Genomic DNA, 24227 nt, shown 5'->3' with positions numbered 1-24227 from the left:
AGATTTTGATTCAGAATTACCAGAAGGGAAAATAAAAAGTAAGAGGTCAGAATTATACTAGTACTTGACAAAAGCAAGTTTATATTTCTGACAGATGTTTAAATGAAAATGAAAATTCTGATCACATGGATCTTTAATGTCATGTTGTTCACTTCATTGTAACACCACAGTCATATGGAAATCCTTCATCTAGTAACCTGGAATTCAGCTCAGGACATTTGGACTTGCAGATGCATGCTGGTGGCCTTTCTCTTTGCACGTTCCTTTTTTCTCCAGCTGCCACTATGCTCATGTTTCCCTGTTTCTCACCACTGAGCCTGGTGACTTGGATGTGTAAGGATGCCTCAGTGTAAGGAGGGCTTCCCATGGTACTTGAGCCCTGGGCTGGAGCGGTCATTTTCTCTTCCTTTTTTCTCTCTCCTCCACTCCTTTCAGAGTCTTCTCTGCTCTTTCATCCTGCAGAAAAAAAGACCATTAGTCTTCTATGACAGTGCCTGGAGATTATCTTCCTAATTCACTCACTTTAGCAGTACAGAAATATACCCTGTTCAGTCCACCAAATACACAGGAAGAGCTATTTTGAAGGCAGTTTCTTCTGCAGTTTTTATTATAAAATCAACTTGAGTCTTGGAGGAAAACAACAACAAAAGAAAAGACCATTTCCAAAAGTTTCAGTAGCTTAGGCTTAAAGTTAAGCTCTTAAAAATAAGCAAAGTTTTTGTCCCTTATATTAGCTAGTGGACTTGTTCTTCTTCATGCAAAAATAAATGTATGAAGAGGTGCATATCAAGCAATCAGGATCATCTCTGTTGTCAGTGCCTGCAGTACAGGCAGAGCTTTAAAGCACTGACAACTTCTGAAAGTCTGTGGATAAACGTGACAAAGGGCAATTCTCTTTTCTCTGTTCCCTCCAGAGAAACTGCATGTCCAAGGACAGAAGCAATGGCATGAGATGTTCTGCCAACAGTGGGCTTAAATGTGGGGCTGAAACTGAGATGCAGTTAATAAAGATTATCTGATAAATCTGATAAATCTTCTGTTAGATCAGTAGGCATAATTCAAAACACGTGAATGTGTAACAAAAATGAGAGTTTTGCATTTGGAATAAAAGCTTGTAACTTCCATAGAAATGCTTTATCTTCCCTAATAACACTCATGCCCAATTGAGCTGAGAAGTGTTCAGAATGTACCTACATACTTGTTCTACATAACAGTGTTCAGTGAATGCTGTAAATATAACAGTGACAATCAAGAGTTATGTAGTCACCGCTCTCAAGCAGAAGTTAGTTTAGCATATAAAAATCTCAGAATTGAAATCCTGAAAATAAAGCTCCTAAACTATTAAAGAGAACAACATGCTGCCACTTTTCTTCTCCTTAGTTTTAAATGGTAGGAGTTTTCTGTGTAACCTAAACTGACAGAAATTTCAAAGTACAGATTAAGGAAAAAAAAATATCTGTCTCTAATACAGCTAATGGGTGTGTGATTTTTACTGCTTGGATGAATGTTCTCACTAAAAGATAACCTTCCTATAAATCTTCTTAAGAGATCGTGAGGAAAGAAGCTTCCAAGTTTGAAACTTAATTTCTCTTGAATCATTTAGCACTTCAATTATGATTTTCTTAAAATACCATACAACACATTTTCTGTTCATGTCATAATAATAATAGTCAAGGAACTGGCATGTGAGAAGAGATATCTTCACAAGTAGAAATAAAGGGTGTTTTGAGGGAGGGAAATGGCTGTTCAGAGAGCTGCAGGGATACAAGAAGCAGACAAGTTTTTAGACACCAAATGGACATTTTAGGTGCTTAGCTTTATGGTTGCATTTTTTGTCCTCTGAATTATGCCCTGGTTTCACTTCTCAAGTTAAAGGAAAAATACAATAAATAGAGTTCTGAATTATGAAGAATTGTTTGAACATATTATCTCCCATTTATTTTGAAGAATGAAAGCAGATATTACCAATGGTACTTTACTGCAAACAACTGCACAGCATTTTTAATAGAGACCTCAGGTGGGGTTGTAGGAAGTATTCAGCAGTGCTCAATTTTTTTTTTCTGTTGTGAAATAAAAATATTTTGCCCTCTACTTCAAAAGAAGGCCTTTTGAAATAGCCTCTGTTGCTATGAATAATTACTATTTCTTTTGGAGATGATGGTAGAGCTACTGGGGATCAAGAACTGGAAAGATCTGGTGGTTCTCTGATTTCAGACTCCTCCTGTTGCAGCATATAACATATAATGTCTTCTGTTGTCATAGCATATTATCTTTAAAACAGCTAAATTTCTTGGCTTAGCTGTTTACACTCACAGCAGCTCTGATGCCATACTTCAGTAGATTTTGAAACTGGAGTCTGTCGTTTCGACTCCATATTACCTACTCAAGATATAGTAACACGCTTCAGAAATTATTCCTGCCCCACAAGTGCCACCTCCCGCCCCACAACTTCCACCTCCTGCCCCACAAGTGCCACCTCCTGCCTCAAAAGAGCCACCTCAAGTCTTTGGTCTCCATTCTATCTTTCAAAATTAAGAGAATGTGAAAGAAGTCTCTTCTTGTGTACCTGCCATTACACACAAAATGTTTGGAATCTGATCTTTGGACACCATCAAGACTTTTTTTTTGAGTTTTAGATTCCTTTGACTAGATTTTTTTTTTTTTTTTTTCCCTTTTAACAAGATTCAAGAATCGCTTATGTTGGCAAAGATCCTTTGGATTATAAAATCTAATCATCAACCTCACTCTACCAAGTTTACCACTAAACCCGTCCCTAAGTAAGTGTCATTTTTATATAACAAATGCCTCTTGGGATGGCAACTCCACTGCTTCCCTGGGCAGTCTGTAACAATGCCCGAACACCCTTTCTGTGAAGATATTGTTCCCCATATTCCACCTAAAACTCCCACGGCACAACTTGAGGCAACTGCATGGTGTCCTGTCACTTCTCACCTGAAAAAAGTGATGAAAACACCTGGTAATCTCTTTTCAGATAGTTGATAGTTGAAAGAAGATCCCCTCAGTGTCCTTTTCTCAAAACTATGCAACTGTACTTTACTTTCCTCAGCAGTTCTTCATATGTATTTACCTGGTCATGTGGTTTCCCAAGTCTCACAAGAGTAACTGGAAAATAATTCTATGCTGTGTAAGCACGTTAAATACTTCTGTGTATACTGTTTTTTATTTTTATTTTTTTACTTTCTTTTTTTTTTTTTTTTTTTTNTTTTTTTTTTTTTTTTTTTTTTTAATTAAGGAAAAATACTGTATACTGAGGGAATAGGGAAAAAATGGGACTGAAAAAGGGCCGAATAAGAAATCAATTCAGCAGCAAATCCTTATTCTGGCCTCTCTAGAATATTCATCTAGCCCTAAATTATTGACAGTTCTGTATATGTTCTTATATAACTCTGCTGTTTCTCAGAAATTAATTTTCTTAATTTGGAGAGAACTGAGATACTGCCTTCCACAGCAGGCTCAAAGTTGTCATGCCAACTGCTTGTCTTCTTTAATGTGGCTCTGAGTTATGCATTTGTATTATTAAGATGGCAATAGACTCTTGACACAAATGCTACAGCGTCAGATACTCCACATTAGAGCCATAATTAAGAAGAACTGCGTTTGTTATTTTGACAGTATGTAAGGGGTTAGGTACATATCACCTATGTGACTGATTATAAGTGTAAAAATGGAAACACAGTCCTTCTGTATGATTGTCTTAACTTTCAGATCTTAACTTTCATTATTTGTAAATGGCATCCACGCTCATTTATTCTCGGGCAGTTTCAAATCCCTTCAGCTCCATGCTACAGCTCCTCTCAACCTCCCAAGAGAGGTTGGCCTCATTACTCACTAAAAAACTGATAAACCTTTACTTATTTATTAATTTATTAAAGCTAGGCAGTCTAGCAGACAAACTGTCTCTTGCTTCTTGCTGAAGTAGTTTGAAGTAGTTTGTGACACTCACTTTTTGGTCAGTTCGGCTCTGTGTTGCTTTGGGCTTAAAAGCCACAGAATTTTTAACATGTTTTTCAAACAAAGATCAGCTCATAAAATCAAGTTTGGAAATGTGGGTCAGCTCTCTCTGTGTATTTATAAGGAATTATGCTATAGCTTACAGAACAGTTGAGATAGAAATTCTTCTCAGTATTTTTCTTGACAGTCATTTCATGTTACCAAAAGGAACAAAGGGAGAATAACATGGAACATTATTGAAATATTTTGTATTTAAGTAAAGATAAAGGAGAAAATCTGTTGAGCTTGTAGGCTGTTTTGTACTGCATATCTGCAAACATTTAAGAAATTCATAATTTCAAGCTATAAAAATCTTGTTAAATTCAAGGTAGTACTGATATTAGAGCTCAGCCATTTATAAGTGAAAATTCTGTAGGAAGGTGATAACTGTCTTAGACAGAATTCCTAAGTCTGAGTGTTAAACAGTCAGTGATGTGCCAGAGAGGAAGGCACATCAGAGGTGGAGCACAACCCTGGCGTGCAGTCTGATTAGGCCTGAATTTTAAGCTACCCTCTGGAGTTTCAAATAGGAATATGTTCACATTGCCCTCTGCTTGTAGTGACATGTTTTGGAGGCCAAACCCAATTCCTTTCTTTCTTATTCTCTTACTTCATAATTTATTTTCTCCCCAGGACAATATGCTTCATATTCGTTAATGAGGTCAGCAGGAGCTGTGAGGGCAGGACTTCAGATGATGTGAATTCACCCCATTGTCTCAGCACTTCTCAATAAAGAGCTGTCCCACTCCCATCTGACCAGGTGCTTTTTGCAGCCTGCTTGAAATAGCCTGATTTAGTTATCTTTTGTTCATTGATATGTTTTGCAAGTTATGTAACTGTTGTAACTTTAAAAACATAATTTCCATAAGGTAATATCTCTATTAAAGAGCATGTTTATGTCTAGAATGGAATTTATACAGAATCAGATGAGCTTTTCATAGTATTAGTTGCTAAGGAATCCTAGCATTTCTAACTCCAAAGGAAAAAAAGTGCACATGTAAGTCAAATCACGATCTCCCTCCAACATTTTTGAACTGCAAAGTTAGCATTTGGTCACTGCTATTAATGTAGTCAACAACATTTCACTGCTTTCTAAAATTAGATTTTCCCAAAGCATACCCCTTCCCCATGGTAGGTCACTTCAGCTTAGTGATACTTTTCTCACTCAAGGCAGAATAGGTGAAATTAGAGGATATGACTAATTAAAGCAACATAAATTGGATAATAATCTCTCTCTTCTTCTTTTTCTTAGTTTTATTTGTCTGTTTTATGTTTCCAGGCCCACTAGCACTTCGGGTTTGGTGTCAGCAGCCTTACAAAAAAGAATGATATCCTATATTATTTATTTTGTTTTGTCTACTTCATTTATCTTGTCCTTCATGCTTTCTTGTCCTTTCAGGATACAGATGAGACACCAGAACACTTTTGTCACTATGTAGCTGGATAGCCTATCCCTTACTCTTTGTGCTAATGAAGACCTTCCTTTAATGAAAACCTGCCATGAGGATGGTGGATGAACTGAGAATGGGAAGAGTAGTGTTTGTCTCATCTGTTCTTTCTGAGACTATTGTTGGAGGTCTCAGGCTCATGCTAGGAGATGTAGAATGATCTGTAAGGTAGGGAAGGATCAGAAGCATCTGCTACATCCTTCCTTGAAAAACTTTGTATTTGATTTTATGTAGACTGGATCTTGACAAAGCTTAGCTGCTGTATCCTATATCACCGCCAGTTCTCATTAACTTTTGAGTGGGAATTACTGTCAGACTTTAGCCACAGATTTACTCTGCCATGTACTTTGAGAGTATGGGGGGTTGGTTTGTTTGTTTATTGATCTGACTACAAAAAAATTAGAATCATGTTTTGAGGAAAAGTAAGCATGTTGGAAAAAGAAAAAATTGAAAAATAATTGATCTGGCACAGAAAAAATGAAAGGACATCGAGGAAGTATAAATCTTTAGGTGTAATTATTTACCTTCATCAGGAACAGCAGTTGATCAGGTGGTTCAACTGTGGTGTATTACCATGCAGGTGTTGCCAGGCTAAATCCTGCATGTTTTCATCCCTGCTGAGTACTGTTTATCTGATAAAGAAAGAAAGAAAAGGAAAAACCTAAGCTTGTCAAATGTGGGCAAGATGTGAAAAGACATGAACAAAGAGCTATCCAGCATTCTCAGCCACAGATAAGACTGCTGCTGCTGAACTCGATACAAGACCTCCCACAGAAATTGTCTTGTGTCTTGGACTTAGTGCTCAGCTGAAAAGTGTGCTAAAGCAGGACATACTACCATACTTCAGGCTTTGCCCCTTCAATGCCCCACCTGTTAATCTTAATTTAAGTTTATTTATTTATTTTTAATTAAGATGACACAGAGCTAAGAAGATAGGCTTTGAAAAATGGACATGTATAGTTGCAGATAATGCATTTGTATTCAAATACAGTCAGGTACTTGAAAAGCTATTTGATGATTGGTTATAAGATGGGTGGGTTTGAGCTACAAGTGCAGTTGCAGGCTATGATGCAGAGCTCTGGGAGCCCGTGTAGTTGTTGAGGTTGGAAGGGATCTCTGGAGGTCATTCTATTCAACATCCTTGCACAAGCAACTTCTGTCTGTGATTTTATTACAGAGCAATATATATTTAACAGTGTGCTGCAGCTAAATGTGGAAATGCTCTGCAGAAGCTTCTAAAGAACCTTTTCTAAAGAACTGAAAGAAAAGAACACTGATAACAATTTCAGGAAACCATTTACATTCCTCACATTGCTGGAGTCTTTTTAGCCACCATCTGAAGATAAGTTTTACTTTACTAAATGTTTTCAGGAACTCAGCTGTAGGACAGGAAATGTCATTCTCAAAGGTTACTTGAGAGAAAGAGAGAACACTCAGGACTTGACAGGTGTTATGAGAAGGATCAGAAATTTAAATTGAAAGTTGTGTCAAAAAGCGTATTTTCAGTTCTCTGGTATGTGACAGTCTTATGACAGCCTTTCACAAAGTCTAGCACTGAGAACATTTCATCACTAATTCTGCTACACTTGGTTTATTGTAAAGGCAAAAATTCTGATCTTCTGTTCTCCAGGTTGAAATTCCCATGGCTCAGCCTGGTAGGGAAGCTGAGGTCCCCAAGGCAGTGTGCTGTGCAAGTTTGTTTTCAGAAAGTGTCTTTACAGAATCACAGAATTGTAGGGGTTGGAAGGGACCTCATAGAGACAGAGTCCAGCTCCTTGTAAAAGCAGGTCCCATAGAGTAGGAAAGTGTCCAGACGAGTCTTGAATATTGTCAGAGAAGGAGACTCTATTGCCTCTCTGGGCAGCCTATTACAGTGCTGCATCACTTTCACAGTAAAGAAGTTCTTTATTGTGTTAGCATGAAACTTCCCATGATCCATCTTCTGCCCATTGCCCCTCGTTCTATTGCTGCACACCAACAAAAAGAGTCCATTCTCATTCATTTGTCTCCTGCACTTAAGATGTTTATGAACACTGACGAGATAACCTTCTCTTCTCCAGGCAGAACAAGCCCATCCCCCTCAGTCTTCCTTCATAGGGAAGAAGCTCCAGCCCTCTGATAATCTTCATAGGCCTCCTTTGGATGCAAGGGACTTTTCTTACTGAAACGTCAAAATTTAGTTTAGCAAGGTCAGTAGGATACACCTGTATTGAATTACCAAAAGTTTTAAGATTGAAAATGTTCACTGTGTATGGATGTTATCTGTGTTTAATATAGCAAGAAGGTTTGAAACTGAGTTTGCCTGTAGTTTGATTTCTGTCCTTCTTGGACAGAAGGGAAACATCAGGTCTTCAGGTTGGTTGTTGATAAATTATTTTTTAATGCTCTTCCTCTGTGAAGCCAATTTTTCAGGTTGCTTCAAGCCTTAGTGAGGAACCTAAGTATACTGAAATACTTTTATTTAAAAATTACATCAGGAAGATGATAATTACAAATTTCCAGCCTGAGTCAAGGAACAAGACCAACTGCTTTTCTTTTATATCATGTGTTGTCTTTAATAAACCCAAATTCTGATGTCCATTACTAAATGCTCATGCTTTTATTCTTTTATTTTCCTTTGTTTATTATTATTAGTATTATTATTATTATTTTTAAGAAACACTTTATTTTCATTTCTTTTAGGGAAAATCTCAATAATGTGTATCTTCTTAAACTTAACAATATGTGTTTTAAACTTTGAGATCCAGAAAAGCAAACAAGTATGTCCCTCATATACTCAGGTGCCTTCAGATATTCTTCTGATCATTGTCCATATTTGAGTGCCTCTACAAACATGAGCCGGGGAAGGTGAAACTGTCCCTGTGGACAACTAAGGACAGGGAAGCCTGATTCCAGCATGCAGTGGAGGCACAAGAATTTGGGCAAGGTTGAAAGACACAGAAAGGACATTTGTTATAGTTAGGCAGAGCTGTCTGAGTTATACTGTAATTTAGAGAACTGATGGGGTGTTTTAAGCAAAGCCCTTGATGCAAAACAGAATCTCCCCATGCTCCAGTTCCCTGGGGATTTAAAAGGAGCCTGCTGCTGTTTTTCACCTTGAATTTCTACCTCTTGCTGTTGTTGCTAACATCTTTCCCTGCTCATATCATTTCCATGCTTTTCTTAGGGTTTCACAAATCCTCACTGTGAGGATTGTTGTCAGCCGTATATCCTCATTTATGGCTCTTGTTGTGTGGATGCCTTTTTCTCAAGCTCTCCCAGTCATATCATACATCTGTTTCCACTAAGAAGTTTAAAACAGACTAGTATAAGGAGCAATGTTTACCAGTTGGCAGCCATCGCACATTATGATATGCATAAAAATTTTCATTATTTATTAACTGATGCTAATTTTTTGGTACAACTCCTGGGACATCCTCCTTAAAAAACAAACAAACAAACAAAAAAACAGGTTGGAAATTTAGTTCATTGCTTCATGTCACAAAGTACAGTTTGACTGCAAGGGTGTTGTATACAGAAGCTTAGGACTGGGGCATGAAGTCGTGTGCCATGTCACATGCCACTGTGGTCAAATTAAAACAGTGAAGTACATGAATGTAATGCATGAGGGTGGTGAAGGTGAATCAAGAGGTGTCTCTACTAATCACTCTCTGCCCTTTTCTACACCAGTCTTACACAGTCTGTCCCAAAATGTCCCATATGGCCTCCCTATATATAGCATTCCTCAAACTCAGGCACATACATACAGGGAAAGCTGGAAGTTCCTGCTCTTTTTTCATGTAGAAAAAGAATACAAAGCACATTACAACCTTCCAGCAGTGACCAAGCTGTTGTATTGCCTACAGAACCTCACACAGATACTAGGAGACAGTTAAAAATTAATGCATTTCACAGAACAGAGAACGAATTTTTATTTATTTATTTAGATAGATAGATAGAATTATCTTTCAAAATTAGGAAAGAGGAACATTTTGTTCTCTCCTTCTTCTCTTTCTCTTCTACAGATAGTTTACCAAAGCTTAATTTCTGCTGCCCTTGGGCTTCACACACCAATTTTGGTCTCTCCAAGTAGCCTTTCGGACTTGCCAGCACTGAACACAAAATATGAGTCAGAGTACATTTTCTATGTTACATAATTACTTTAATAATATAGTAAGAATTGGATTTGAAAGAGCACTTTGAGATCCTTGGAAGAAACGCTTGTTATTCTCACTGGAACAGTCACCAGATGGAAGTGGTAAAGTCTTGTTCAGTATGCAAATACTTCACAGCATTTCCAAGAATACTATACTTTTATGTATGTTTCAGGTTTCTTCTGATTCGTTAGGTATAAATGATATAAAGTAGCCAAGTTTTTAAAATGTCGGGTTATTGGTTAAATATTCAAACAGCATTAGGAATTGGTAGAGGTTCACTGCAGTGTCACTCAGCTGTGTGCTCTTTCTTCCTGAATTTGGAGGTAGATCGTACTTCCTCAATATTTCTGACTTGTTTTCTTGTGCAATAGACAGAACTGTTTTCTTTTTCCATGTGTTTTTTATCCTGTATTGTTTTCAGATCATATTTAGTGTTCTTGCATTTGCAGCTCTTGGGTTACTGGACAAACTCCTTGTAGAGCACCTTGTAGATGCGGTTCCATTTCCTCTTTTGTGGTGGGATTGTGTTCTGAAGGAACAGCACAACATTAATTTTGTTTTATTGGATTTCCTAAGGGAAAGTCTTTGCTCCTTCAGAAGAAAAAGGATCATCTGTGACCTGGTGTGGGCTTGTTGCTTGCATGCTAGAATGCACTATTCCCCTAGAGCTTGAGAGCCAGTAAGTTCTTTGTTATGCTTGTAGTTACTGTGTGCACTTAGAAAAAAGGAATTTCTTCAGTCTGTGTTATTTGGACTCCAGGTCATGAAGATCAAGAATGTGTCTGCTGTCTTCTCACTGGTGAACAGAATGCTAGCATTCCTCCAGATGAGGAGGAATTGTACAAACCCACTGTGAAATGAAATGAAATGAAATGAAATGCTCTGATCAATTCAATGCTCTTGTTAGCTGTCTGATCATTTGTACTTTTGTCAAGTGATTGGAAATCCTTTATATACCATCGGTGAAAAGTACTCCAGGTGTTCTGCTGGGCTATAAGGCTGCTGAGGTATGGAAAAGCCAGTTTTAGGCAGATAACATCCATATCTTCAGTCACTATCTTTCAGACTCGCAGAAGAACAGTGTACACAATTCGACTATCCAGCTTCTCTGTTCCACTGAACATTTAGTTACAGCAAAGCCTTTTTATTTCACATGTACACTGAGTCTGTTAGACATTTGCTAAAACTCACTGTCTGCTTACTTATATAGACTGGAAAACATATGAGAGGGAAGCAGGGAGTGGTGGAACGTGAAACTGTTTATAAAGAACTCTGCTCTTTATATCTTGAGAGGGGTGATCTGTATTTTTTGTGCTACATGGGGTGAAAGATTTTGCTCAGACTTATGTATCTCATTTTACTGGAGCTGCTTGGGATGAAAAATGGCTGAATCTGATTGTACATGGCAAAATCAGATTTGCCAGGAAGCATGGTACAGTTGTCAGGCCCTCTATCCTCTTAGTTAACTGTTTTGCTGACTGTTTGGGATGGTTAAGGATGATTTAGTTTTGGAAGAATTCAACTCACTCTTCATTACAGTGAGAATGCAGTCCTTTAGATAATTGTCAAATTTTATTTCACATGCCCTTTGCAAAAAAGAAGAAGCCAGAAAAAAAGCCACCAAGAAGTGTCACTACTGTAATTCAGACAGTTTTCACTTCACAGAGCCTATAGAGGCATAGGTGTTCATGCTGATTTTGAGGGGTGGGTACTGTCTATGATTATTATAGTCTTTCCATGGCAGTTTTGAGAACTTCAGTGACCACATTCTGGGTTTGCTGTAAGGTAAGGGCTGGAAGAAGACCTAATCCCTCCTGCTCTTTGTGAGTTGTCTATGTCCTGGAAGCAGGGTCGTCTTCTCATTAGAACTGTGGATGGCTTGTCTGTAAATGGAAGGACTGATAAACATCTCTTCAAATAAAGTACGCCTGACCTATCTCTCTCCACATTTGCTGTCATTCAGACCTGGCCACTGTACCTATTCATGCTCAGCTTGTGCAGTCTCATCAGTCCAAAGTGGACATGGTACAGTCTGCTTTCTGGGGCCCGATCAGGTTTTGTAGGAGGTACACAGTTTTCAGTGTTGGAAATGGTTCAGATCTTGTGTGTGGTCTGTAATCACATCTTCTACTGGAGTGGACCTAATCATGCTCAACCTACAGCAAAAATTAACAAGAGCAGAAAACTGGAGAGTATTAAAGAACTAGTGTAGATCCTGGCTGCTATTTTTTTAGCAATGAGCATTGGGCCTGGAACAAGTTTCATTTATCATAAACCTGCTCTAGTTTTGCAAGAAATCCATTGCACTCTAACTTGTAATGTGAATGTGCTGCAGTGGGATTGTGTAATACTATGGTATAAAATTTTGATGTGCAGTAAAATTGGTCTTGTGTCTTTATCTCAAATAGAGAAAGAGAAGGGAGGACATCCAAGCCTCATAGAGGAAATGTTGCTATGGCAATTTACACCATCTAAAAATATGCGCCTGGAAGCTTAAGAGCACAGCTAGTAAAAGAAAGGTTCCTATTCGAGGGTGAAACTGAGCGATTTGCTGAGAGTTCAGAAAGTGGTAGATAATTCTGCCAGAAGAATTTCATCCTTGACTTGTAACTTGACTTGTAACAATCCAGGATTTTAGTCTCCACAGTGGACAGTAAACATTTAAAAATACCATCCTGAAGTTATATGGAAAATCCAGACTTTAAATCATAACTCTGAATTCAGTTCCAAGCAATCTAGTAGTTAAACCATAGTTACCATAGTGCCAGAGCAGGCATTTTGGTGGCTGGGTTTCTGTGGTAAGTTGCATGTTATCCCAGTAGATTACAGCTTTCAACAGGTGCTCTTTTCACAGAGGCCTGTTCTACCTCTAAGTTATTCTTTTGCCCTGCAGCTATTCAAACATGAATTGCAAATAATCCTTTCTCAAATGCACATGTCATTAGCATTCAGACTGGAGCTTTGTTTCATGCTACCTTATTAGAAAACCAGTCCTAAAGAAATGAAGCACTTAAAATTTTAAGTCCCTTTTTTCCATGTACATAAGAGCTGCCTTTTATTTCTGCTGACTTTAAAGTAGCTGTGATTTCACTTTAGTGTTCTTGTTGTGGAATCCAACTGTTCACAGTGCTGCACAATTACACAGTGAGTAATATGTATAGTTATCCAGAACCAAGCAGAGAAAGGAAGGATGTGGGATGACATGGGAAGAAGTGCACCTGAAGTGTTCCACAGCCATTTTGTGGCAGAGTAGAGGTAAAGCCTGGTCTTTGTGGCTTCTTTTCGCCTTTTCTGTGCCTATAAGGTCTCCTACAGCTATCTGGATAGGCAGCAGCAGAGCTAATATATTGGCAGTTTATAGCTCTTCTCAGAGGGGTTTGCTGTCCCCACTTATGGCTATGTCCACTCAAGTTTTGAATAGTCCCACAGATGCATACTCTGGGTAACCTGCTCATTTCCTTATATTTACATGGGATTTCCTTTGTTTCAGCTTGTGCCTGTTACCTCATACCCTGGCACTGGGCACCAGTGAAAAAGACATGGCTCCATCCTTCATATCCTCTCACCAGATGTTTACAAACATTGACAAGATACCCCCAGAGCATCCAATTTTCTGGGCTGGCTCTCAACCTCTCATTATAGGAGAGGTTCTCCAATCCCTTGATCATCTTGGTGGTTCTATGCTGGATTCTTTCCAATATGTCCAAGTTTCTCTTGTGCTTTGGGGGCCAGGAGAGAATGCAGTACTCCAAGTGTAGTCTCACCAATGCTGAGTACAGGGGAAGGGTTATGTCTCTTTAAATTGCCTAATGAAGTCAAGCATACTCTTAGTCTTCCATGCAGCAAGGGCATATTACTGACTCGTATACAACCTGGTGTCCACCAGAACCTCCAGACTCTTTTTTTGCTAAGTTGCTTTCTATCTGTGTGGCCCTCAGCATGTAGGATCCTCCTCCTAGCACTTCTTGAAGTTCAGTATGACATCTTGTTTCTTCCAGTCCTCAGAGGCTTTCCACCATGACTTTTCAAAGATAATTGAGTGGCCTTACAATTACATCAGGCAGCTTCCTCAGCACTCATGGGTGAATGCGAGCAGAGCCCATAGACTTATTGTAAATTCAGCTCATCTAAGTGTTCCCTAATCTTGCCCTCCTCCACTGAGATTAAGTCTTCTTTGACCTGGATTTTCCCACTGGACTCAGTGGTCTTGTTTGTTTGCAGACTGATCTTGTAAGTAAAGATGGAGGCAAAGAGGACACTGAGTACCTCTGTTTTTTTCCGTGTCCTTTGTTATTGGGCCCCTTGCCTCCTTTGACAGTGGGCCCACTTTTCCCTTGATTTTGCTCCTAGTGTACCTGTATAAGTCTTTCTTGTTGCCTTTCACAGGCCTTGCCAAATTCAATGCCAGGTGGGCTTTGGCTTTCCACCCCTATCGCTACATGCACAGATGGTGTCTCTATGCTCCTACTGGGTCATCTGCCCTTGCTTCCACCTCCCATAGCTTCCTTCTCATGTCTAAGTTTAGTCAGGAGTTACTTGTTCAACTATCCAACACTCCTGCTGCCTTTACTTGTTTTCTTGATGTTGGAACCTCATGTACCTGTGATAATTCTTCATGTCTTATTCTCTGTTTTTTAATTCATTCTTGTTAGCCCTGGTTTTGTTTTTCATCATCACTAAACACCACACTGATGTTATCAGATAACTGCTGTATTTCTGAGAAATTTTCTCTTCAAATTAAAGAGAGATCATCATTAAAATTAGGCCAGTGTGGTTTAGTTTGTATATTATTTTTTTACTAAACTGTAATTTCCTGTAATGTTGTCACAGAGCTAACAGAAAGACCTGCTGTGTTTTTCTTTTCTGATTCAAATAGGACTGCCATCAGGTTTTGTCATATCTATTCAATGGCCATTACTGGGCTACCTTTGCCACTGCAGGGTCTAACCTACACAGAAATGGGCAGCTCATCATCTTTTTATGAACTTCTTTAGCAAGAGAATAAGTCTGCATTATTTTTTTCATATTTCTATATGTGATAATAAGGACAGAGAAATCTTGTATGTATGCTGAGGAAATTTTACTGAATCTTGCAACCATTCTCATCCAATCTCTGAAATTCATGTAAAGGGATGCAATACAAATCATAGAAGTAATTACACTGTTCCTTCTTCTGGTGTTTTGAAGAAAGCATATGACAAAGTAAATGGAGAAATATAGATGATAACTGAAAATAAGTGAGTCGAATTTGGAAGGGTCAACTCATTTATTTGCAGGCTGAATTACTAGTCACAGTTCTCTGGACGTCATCAACCTAAGGACAGACCACATTCTTGCAATACTAAAAAAAGTTTAGAAACAACCAGAAAGCACTGTAACCAGAACAGTCCTTTTATTTTCACATAGGTCAAAAGTTAGTTTGGCTTCTTTTTCTACTGTGTCTTTCAGTTTAGGTTATGTAAACTGTTTGTAGTAACCTGCATTTTCTTAGCATGTTCAACTTCTAAATTACTGTGTGGGTGAAGAAATTGGCTTTGGTTTTTTTTTTTGTTTTTTTTTAACATATAGAATCTTTATCAGCAAAGATTTTGAAAAGAACTTCACAGTTCTTGCAGTTTTGTTTCATTTAATGCAACTAGAGAATGAGTCTAGTTGTTGTTGTTGTTGTTGTTGTTTTTTATAATTTTTCTGACCTTGATCATATCTAAAAATCAGCAAATCACTCAGCAAAGTGAAACTTTGGTGCTTTCCTTGATTTCTTTTTTAAGAATTCTGCTCTTAAAAAGTAACAGCTCTGCTGTCAGTTCTATGTTCTACATATATTGATAACTTACCTTTTCTTTCTGCTTGAATTTTCCTATGCACAGTGAAGAGGTTTTATCCTTGACAGTGTGTTAAAAGCTACCCTAGTACATTATTTTGCATGTACACATCATACTTTTTAATGCACTGTAAAGGCTACAGGCACTTATCATGGCAGACTGTTCTATTGGATTGAAGCCCTGCTTATACAAGTAAGAGTAGAGCTGAGTCCTCAGGTATTGTGTTCTTAGCCCGAGCTTTCCCTATATCTTCCTGCACACCGCAAACTCCATAGTCTTATGCGGATACTTTCCTTACAGTCACCTATCCAGAGGGGTTTATATTCTTTATGGATAAATTGCAGGGGGATGCTTAGTGCTGTTAGCATGTAAACTGCCTGGCTGCTGAGGTGAAGGATGGATTATGACACCAGGCTGAGTGGTGCGGTCGATAACGGTGGAGGGAACGGATGCCATTCAGAGGGACCTCGACAGGCTGGAAAGCTGGGCTCGGGTGAACCTAATGAGGTTCAACATGGCAAAGTGCAAGGTTTTGCACTTGGGCCAGAAGAACCCCAGGCACCTGTACAGGCTGGGAGGAGTGGTCCTTGAGAGCAGCTCAGCAGAGAAAGACCTAGGGGTCCTGATGGACAAAAGACTCAACATGAGCCAGCAGTGTGCTCTGGCAGCCCAGAAAGCAAATGGGATCCTGGGCTCCATCAGGAGAGGGGTGGTCAGCAGGGATAGGGAGGTGATTGTCCCTCTCTACTCTGCTCTTGTGAGGCCCCATCTGGAGTACTGTGTCCAGGTGTGGAGCCCTCAGTACAAAAAAGACATGGAGATTTTGGAAAGGGTCCAGAGGAGGGCCACGAAGATGATCAGGGGGCTGGAGCACCTCCCCTATGAGGACAGGCTGAGGGAGTTGGGTTTGTTCAGCCTGGAGAAGGTTGCGGGGTGACCTCATTGCAGCCTTTCAATACCTGAAGGGAACTTACTCCCAGGAGGGGAGTAAACTCTATGAAAGGGCTGATAATAGCAGGACTAGGGGAAATGGTTTTAAGTTAAAAGAAGGAAGATTTAGGTTGGATGTTAGGGGAAGTTCTTCACTAGGAGAGTGGTTAGGCCCTGGAACAGGCTGCCCAGGGAGGTTGTGGGTGCCCCGTCCTTGGAGGTGTTCAAGACCAGGTTGGACGGGGCTCTGGGCAACCTGATCTAGTAAAGATGTATGTTTGGTGGCCCTGCCAGGCAGGGGGGTTGGAACTACATGATCCTTGAGGTCCCTTCCAACCCGGGTCATTCTGTGATTCTATGGATGTTCAAGCACAGGTTGGAATGTAGGTCTAATCTGGGAAATACGATCAAATAAATATATACATAAATATATACATAGTTCCAGATCTGGGAAAAAAAAAAAAAAAAAAAAAAAAAAAAAAAAAAAAGAAAAAGATTAAAAAATGGGGAGATGGAGAAGAAGAAAATAAAATAAATGAATTAATTAGGATAGATGCTATTTTTATAAATACGTGACAAAGCAATGAATAAAACCTTAATAACAATTATAATCTCTTGAGGTGCCTGGATGAAGATATTCCAGTCCTCACAGCAGGTTGTACAATACAACCTTATCTCATTGCAACCCACTTGGTTGATCAGATCCATCCATTTTCCCTACCATATTATGATGGTAGTAACACAATTCCAATCTAAAAGGGTATATACAGATCTTCATGAGTAAGATGAACAAGGTTTAAAGAAATCTAAATGGAAATGGAATTTTCTTTCCAAAGGCAGGAGAAGCCCTCCCTTGATTCTACAAGGACAACAAAATGCTTGCTACAAGGGATACTTAAAACTGTAATTTTCTTAAGATAAGACCTATGATGTGGGAAAACGTGATGTGTTTGAGGATTCATGTTAGTGTCTTGTGGTTTTTATGAGTGCTGTGTGTGGGTACAGATAGCAAAGTTCATAAAGAACCAAGGCTAGATCTTGAATTTATAAAATAAAGGAGGGAACACTGAATTACTTACACTGTTTTGAGGTTGTCATGTGCTATTGCTTCAGAATCATTTACTGAGGAGCTTTGTGAAAAGATGTGTCCTTGGATACTTGTATTACAAAGATTTTCTTTTACACTGGGATTCTTAATAGTAGGAGGATATCTGTCAGCTTGGAAAACAAGCTAAGTATAAGCATACTTTCTAACTGCTTGTACTGAAGCTATTGTCTAAAGAATCCAAGTACTTCGTATTGACTCTGCCTCAAAGAATCACAGAGAAGCATAACTTTTTTTTGCAGAGGAAATGAAAGCAAAGGCTCAGGGAAATATGCTGTACTGCTACAAGGGCACTGGTAGCACTGGATACTGTCAAAAATGGAAAACTTTATGAGACTCCTGACTGCTTGCTTGTTTTTAGAACTGAGCACAGTATTTTCTTTAACACCACCTTTGAAAAGTAGCAGAGATAAAAAACAACAAAACAAAATAAAACAAAACAAAACAAAACAAAAAAGTATGTATGTGTATTGTTTTGTTTGCTTTGCTTTGTTTTGTCTTGTACTGGTGCTTAAAGGTAGGCAGCTGACCAGCAGCACTACAGGAACCCATGTCATCTCTCCGGATGGGGGCTGGTGTTTGAGGAAATGTTCTCAGCATTGGTATAAATATAATGCATTTTGGAGCCATGACAAGTGGATTCTATCAGCATCAGTCAGGGAGAGCAAAACCCTCAGTACTGTAGTCTCACTATTAAGAACAAGCGTGATTTATGGAGGTAGGACAGAGAACTGAGTGTCCAAAGTGTTTTGCTTTCAGGATGAACTTTTTTATTTTCTACTTCAAACACTTTAAATTTAACTTCTTTTCCTCAACAGGCTAAGGTGTCAAGAGTTCAGGTGGGCCCTTCCTGGTGGGCCTATAAGTCCTGTCCTGGTGTCTTTGCCTTGACGTATATTTTTAACTTTGTACTGATTGCACTGTCTTGTGTCTGATGGTGGAATCCAGGCCTAGATCTACCTGTGCTAATGCAGAGTTGATTCTTTCACTGATTAATGAGCAATGGCATATTTTGTATTCCAACCTGTTTGGATGCCTGGGAAATTCAAGGGGAGGAGTTCTAATGTATTTGTTTCCAGGGTGAGCATGGAATTGCCTCCCTCTATCCCAGGGAAAGGCAATGAGGCAAGGAGCAAAGTGAGAAGCTTTGCAACAGTGGAGTAAGAATTTCAACAGTAGTTAGGGAGTGGAGAAGTGGGAAGAAGCAATAATCCTTTTTACTTCTGCATACAAGAATCTAGCAGCCTGAGAACACCAGCTGTTGCCTTCCTTGCAAAGGAAAATGAGATTTATTTTTGCCTTGCTTTTAAGTATGCCAGGCAGAGCACCAAGGTCAGTGATGACTAACTCGGTGATGGTGGGTGTGGATGGAAGGGGAAGTTACAGCTCTGTTCCCACCAAGCAGACTTTGCACTCCATAGTCAGTCAGTTTTTTCTCCGACCCAATTTGTCTGGAAGAAACTCATGTGCCTTGTCCTAAAGAGATGTTGTGAGGACTGTGCATTGCAAAGAGGAGATACAGGTCTGTTCCTTGGTAATAAGGTGACCCCTGGCTCCAACAGCTGTGCTAAAGTTTCTGTACCTGGAAGTTTCAGGATAGATTTGTGTAATCTTCTCTGCTCAGATTGTTGTACAGAGCTGGAACCTGAAGGAGAGGCTTTACCTCTTCTTTCAGCCACTGGTGGTCTCTTACTGAAATTGATCTTATCTTCCTGAATTGCTGGTAAATATGCAATTGCCTCTGATTTATGAAAGTGGGTCTTCTTTTGGTGCAGGGAATTAACATGGGTAACATGCTTCAGGAGAGCATTATATCTGGAGCTGTTTTCTGTCTCTCCATGTAGATTCCTAAATGGATGCATCTCCACACTTGAGTTCAGTTTCCAAAGTGGCTGTAATCTGCCACCTGGTTTCCTTTTTAGTAAATGGTACTGATTTGTAGATCCAGAGAACAAATTTAGCCTTCATTACATATTTTAAAATTAGAATCCATTGACTTAGGTTGCTTCTGATACATACTTAGAACAACTGTGACTTTCTTCTTATCTTGATGTTTAACACAGATGTATGCATTAGTTACTGCCTGCAAATTATTTTCTTTTAGAGTAAAATAACTTTAACAATGTATTTCACCAGAAAGACAGCCTTCGCCACAGGCTCATCAATAACTTCTGGTGCACTTGTTTTCATTGGGGGAAAAAAAGCAAGCAAACAAACAAACATAAAAAACAACACACAAAAAAGACACTAGAATTTGAAGATCAGCCTTTTACCTTCTGGTATTACCTCACTTATATCTCTCACTGACATTTGGCAATACTGCTATAAACAACATGAATTTACTCCTACCATATATGAAGATAATGAAGTATGTCAGCAGTGAAAGACCAAACCTGTAATTGTGGCCATCATGTGTGCCATTTTATTGCCATTTTCTTAAATAATGCTGTGCTGTGATTTAAACCCTAGGAAGCAGCTCAGCACCATGCAGCCACACACTCCCATTCTACTGCAGAGTAGAATGGGGAACAGAAAAAGATAAAATCACAAGAGCATCTCCACTGAGATAAAGATAACTTACTAGGTGAAGCAAATGTATGTGTTCGAGCAAAGAAAAACAAGAAATTCAAGAAAACTAGGGTTTGTCACAGATAATGGCTACATGAGAAGGCAAACACTGTAAGTCTGAAGCCAGCCCACTCCTTCTCTCCCTGCAGTTTTTATTGCTGAGCATGATGCCATAAGAAAATGGGACATCCCCTTGGCCAGTGTGGGTTAGCTGTCCTGGCATGTCCCCTCCCACCTCCTTGAGCCCCCCAGCTCCTTGATGGCAGGATTGTACAAGAAGCTGAAAAGTCCTTGACTGTGTAAATCACTGCTCTGCCACAACTAAAACCTACATTGGTGTGTTATCAGTATTTTTATCATAAGTCCAAAACACAGTACCGTATCACCTACTATGAAAAAAAAAAAAAAAAAAAGCTCTATCATAGGCATAACAGCTTGCAGAAATCTCCAGTTTCACTTTTGTTAGGCCTGCATTTCTGCATGTCTATGTTTCGGGGCTTTTTGTTTGTTTCTTTACTCCTAGGAAAGCTGTGAATTAGGAACTTGAGTGCTTCTTCCCATTGCCAGATTTCCTTTCTACCTTTTAAGACCTTTTAAAACAAGTATTGTTGCAAATCCAGTGATCTGTAGTCATGGATCAAATATGTCAGCTGAAATTACACTGTCTTGCAATTGTTACGGTTCTCTGACATTGCTCCTGAAGATGGGAGAAATGTCTGGCATTAGGAACAAATTAATGCTAATTTACCATTAAGAACCTCTGTAGTACTTATTATTAGTTTTCTTGAGTGTGAAAGACAGATTTGTCAATGCCATTATATGGCACGGTTTGCTGGTTCATATTGCAGAATAGAACTGTGGATGTTTCCATTCATTGTAATCTCTTATGTGTGCTCAGCATTTCATCTTATTCACTGGGTCGTTGTGAATTCCATAACTAGCAAGCTGACCACCTATAATGATAAGAAAAATACTGTGAGCATTGACTACTTCATACCTTGCCTTTGTGGTAGGAAAGTGGGAAGTGAGAAATGTGCTAAGGGAAATAAAAGGAAAATTTCTTGAGATTTTGACAAGCTTGCCAGGTAAGCAAAAAGCTGTCAGTTACTCCCAAAGAGTCTTCTCTAGAACTGATATTATATGAACAGACTGAGAATAAAACACAGGAGCTCAATCAATCTAACCAGAGCTTACTCAGCGATGAATTTTGATTGTTACTTTAGTAATCAAGGTTTGACTGTCCACAAGGTTTGACTGTCCAAAGTCCTTTCATTTCTGAAGGCTTGAATGTATTCAGCTGGCTAAAGAGAAGTGAAGCTGGTGGTGGAACGTTATCCCCGAAAATGTATGCTCCAGTACTTTGCTGTGGTGAACACTATGTATATGTGTGGGAATGAACAAGCTGGAAAAGTTGTCTGGAAAAATTGATCGGTTCTTCTACTTTCTATTGGTGCAGTGGGAACGGACTGACTTACATTCTGCATCAGCTACCAGCTATTTTTTTCCCCAAGGTAGAATTACTGGGGAGAATTAGCTATCCTTGTTTAGAAGACAGCAGGGTGGGAAGGGAATGGGAGGAGGGGCAGCTTCTGGGTTTTAAACCTCCCCCCCCCCCCCAAAAAAAGGAAGAAAAAAAAAAAAAAAAAAAAGCACCCTCTTGTGACAAGGCTTTATTATTTTGTCACTATCCAAACAGATGATACAGTAACTTTAGATCAGATTTTCGCAGTGGCCCTCCAGAAATTAGCAGAGGTACAGGGAAATCTGTGAGATTTTCAGTGTGATTTTTTTCATGTTGTTTTCTAATGAATGTATAGGTTTTTTAGCTCAAGTATCATTTCAAATTAGTATAACCTAATCTGATACTTGAATTATCCCCTGTCCATGTTCCTCTCCCTGTTCTAGATAAATTGCCTTATTTCAGAGTGAAGCAGTGCTTCAATAGGTACTCTGAATCCTATTATACCAATCCCAGGGGCAAGCAATCTGTACTTCTGTTTAATTAATTCACTTGATGTTAGAAAGATGCTTTGAAGATTGTAAGCACCCTCTAAGTGCTAATATAATTGTCACCTTACAAAGTATGTTGCCAGGTGAAAGTGTAAGGTGAGTATGATTAATCCAATATGGCAACAGGCAGGAGTCTCATGGCATGTTAATTGCTTGGAAACCGCAAGTTACAAAAGCATCAATAGTTTACAGATAAAATATAGCTTAGGGAGACAAGTGTACTAATAATGCACGCAATAACAGCTTATTTGTGGTGAATGTGTGCATATGCAGAACAAGCTGCACAATGTAGCAAAAAGGATCATATAAGTGCTTTTGGAGGGATTGGCCAACATTGCCATCTTTTTGCAACAAAAGCTGGTCTATGTATTCTCTGCATATGATGAGAGCATTGTTCTCGCCCTCTGATAATTCCTGCCATACATTTTTGCATAAGCACTGCTACATGATGAAAGACTAATGAAAAACTGGTTATATTTGCACTGCAAACTTATATCCTCCTGGCTTAGCAGTCAGACTGAACAGGGCCTGCAACAGGGTGTGAACTCATGAATGTGGTTGGTTACAGTGTGACTTTTCTGACTGGGGTAAAGTCACTAGGCTCATTTGGAAAGGCACTGGACAACTGGGACTTCAAATAGGTGCAGAATGTCTTTGGATCCAAGCTAAAAACTGTAATGAATGTACAGTTTTTATTAGGCTTCTCTTAGAATGCAATAAGTAGAGCTGTATTTTACCATGGGTTTGTTGGCCATAGGCCAAATCAGGGAAGCAAAGACAGCCAGTGAGGCATATATATTCATACCCTCTTGTGTTGACCTCAGAGTTTACCCTAACTGTGCATAATTTCTGCTTGATGCAGCAATCTATTTTTCATATTGCTGTGGCATGTCACCTCTGAACTCCAATCGTACACATAGTTAATTATATAAAAAGGCCTATTAACTTCAGTAAGAGGACTAACTCATGTTAAGAAAGCTAAGCAGTGCTGGTCCAGGTGCTGATCATGTTATTTCCAAAGGCAAAGACTATTTGAGGTTTCCTTGTAAGTTTAAATTAATTTTCAGAGGCAACTGAATTAGGAGCTTCAGAATCTGTGTTGGTGGTAAGACTCCAACCTCCATTTTCCACCATTTATAATGTTACAGAATGGAATCTCTGTTGTGTTGCTTCTCTGCATTGTGGCTTTTTTAATTTATTTATTTATTTATTTTCATGTACAAGGGTTTCTGTTTTCAGTAAAATCCTCTGGCAGCACCTTTTTTCCCCCAGAACACTTCCTCCTATTTGCAGGGTTTATACATTTTAATAAACTTTTTCTTCTGTCTCACGCTGTCAGAAAAGTTTAGTAAACACTGTGTCCTGTGACAAATGCATTTAGCAAGTGGATGGAGCATATGTGCAGTGTGCTCTCTTTGGAGCTGCTGTCTCTGTAAATTACTGAGCTTCAGACCAAAAACATCTGGCATGCCCTTAAGGGATTGCGTAATACTGACCAATCCTACCAGAGCTCACTGGCTTCATTAGAAAAAAAAGCAGTCAGGGAAAATAGAGCATCAAGTATGCTTGCACATGCATGCAGTTATATAAACCAGTCATAATTTTAAGCAAGAAAGTGAGAGACCCCACACTTCCATTAGAAACATCTCCTGCCTGGATACACCACTGTGTTCCTGGTAGCATGGTGTCATTCCAGGTCTGTGTCCTGCCCAAATACTAGGAAAGAATCATTATGTAGTCAAATGGATCTTGGCATTTCAAGGCTGTGATGCAAAGGGTGGGATCTTTTGAATCTGTGTGCATGAGCTTGACACAGCACAACCATGATCTTGCACTCGAAATGTAACATGGGATCTGAAATGCTCTCCTTCAGCAGTTGTCTGGAATCGTTGCAACTGAGTTCCTGGGAACAGCGTGGGCAGGACTGGGATATGCTGAAACTGTGAAAATAATTTTTGAGTTGGAATTCTCTTTTGAAAGCCGGCAATGGACATCATAAATAAGCTTCTTTTTCAGAAAATGCTACTGAGTGTCTGCTTTCACTCCAATGAGGAACAATTTGTGGGTGCAGCAAGTTTACTGGAAGGCTGAAGGTAATTGTAAATGTATTGTGGAGTTTCAAAAAAGTTGCTTCTTGAAATCATTCTATTGAATGGAATAACTATTTGGCTTCTGCTGAAAATGCATACACAAAGGA

This window comes from Coturnix japonica, chromosome Z (assembly GCF_001577835.2).
Source record: "Coturnix japonica isolate 7356 chromosome Z, Coturnix japonica 2.1, whole genome shotgun sequence".
Lineage (NCBI taxonomy): Eukaryota > Metazoa > Chordata > Aves > Galliformes > Phasianidae > Coturnix > Coturnix japonica.
This window is presented reverse-complemented; position numbering follows the sequence as displayed.